Below are 1,837 nucleotides of genomic sequence, written 5' to 3' on the forward strand. Positions count from 1 at the left end.
TCAGCAGGGGACAGGTGTGCCGCAGGGGATGGAGGGAGTTCAGGGACTGGGGCACCTCTCTAAACCCGTGAGTCCTCTGCCTGGGCTCTAGAGAAGAGCCAGCTTAAGTGGCAGAGCTTTGCCGTTTACCAGGCACTCCATGTCACTGGCCCATTTGATCCAGGAAGACCCCTCCATGTCAGTCCCTCCTTCCGCAGGGAGGCAGGCGAGTTTCTGTACATAATACTCTTCCCTATCAAGCCGCAAAGAGGCAACCCGCTCCACTTGCTGCCGTCTCTGCCCTGAGGATGGTCGTGAACACCTGGGCGGGGCCTTCCACCCACGACTGGGCTAGGGTAGCCTCTGGGCACACTGACCTCGCTCATCTTGGCCAGTCAATGGCAGGAATGGGCCAGGCCAGAGCCAGCTTATCCCATGTACACAGCATTCCGTGACCAAGGAACCCACCACATACACCCACACCAGCCCCTCCACTCCATACACCGTGGAGGGTTAGTGCAGTCTGGTTCCCCAAAGTAGCACCTCCTCAGGCCTCCAGGTAACTTACCCCAAAGACAGCACACACCTGTGCCCCACATCCCCCAGATGTAGTCAGGTCCTTTCCTAAGGGGTGTTGAAGCCCCTTAGGTCCTCACGTCTTCAGTCCGCATGGCAGCCCAGCCTTCCAAGCCTGGAAGGATCTATTTGCCCTAAAGGCCCCTGGCCAGTAAGACCAAATCACAGGTGGGCCCGTTTCCAAACCAGAAGCCCAGGCTGGAGAAGCAGCTGATTCCATCCCACAGGGCTGTGGCCCTCCGCGGGGGCCGGGAGACAGCAGCCCCGCCACTGGCAAGAAGAGAGATGCACGCAACAGAGCCAGGCCATCCTCAGCCATGACTCACCAGGACAGATACCCCTCTGGGGAGGGGTGCCTGTAGCTCCGGGCGGGGCCCGTGGGCCTGCCTGTTGGGAGAGGCTCCCCTGCAGAGAGAAATCTGCTGGAGGGTGAATGTCACAGCGCTGAGCAAGGGCACGTCTTGTGGGCGTTGAGTAGCCCTGTTGGAGGCACCAGCGCAAACGGGGCTGTTGGTCCCAGAGAATTGCCGGGGCAGCGACTCGGCCAGGAGGCAGGCTCCCCCGGGGGCCCCCAGCAGAGTGTGTAGGTGGGCAGGGTCGCACCCTTCCCACCTGCAGGGGCCACGCCGCAGGGCATCCTGGGGCCTGTGGATGCCATTTTGGGAGGGGGGCCTTCTCAGCCACAGGCGCACCAGCCCGGCAGCACTGCGGCCCCCACGGGCAATCAATGGAGCCGGATCGCATTTCGCGGAGCCAGGGCAGGGACTGGGATAATGGCCGGACTGCCTACGGAAATGGAGTGCGGGGGAGGGCGGGGAGTCAGGAAAATCCACCTCACACAGCCCCTCCAGGGAGCTGCCAGCTCCAGCGGCTCCAAGCCCCCCGGGCGAGGGGGCCCGCCCTGGGAGGCAGACACCCGGGAGCGGCTGCTCTTGAAAAACACCCGAAACCAGAGCAAAGTGCTTCCCAGACACCTTCCCACTCTGACAAGAAAATGCTTTCAGCTGCAGCGGGAGAGACTTAAGTCAGACCCTAGGAATTCCTGTGGGGCACAGGGCATTGGATGGATTAAACATCTCCCAGACTCCGAGGTTCCTGTTGAATGGGTAAAACCTTTTGCCCATTTCCCCTGGGAAACACGCAAAGGATTCAGGCCCCATTGTACAGGGTGGTGAGGAACAAAGGCGGGACAGACGGGTGGGGAGGCAAAGGAAAGCCTTCCCGCTCCACCCCAAACTGCCTCCACCCCAAACTGCCGGGAAATTGATGTCGGGGGGGGGGG

This window comes from Lipotes vexillifer, unplaced genomic scaffold (genome assembly GCF_000442215.2).
Source record: "Lipotes vexillifer unplaced genomic scaffold, Lipotes_vexillifer_v1.1 scaffold1329, whole genome shotgun sequence".
Lineage (NCBI taxonomy): Eukaryota > Metazoa > Chordata > Mammalia > Artiodactyla > Lipotidae > Lipotes > Lipotes vexillifer.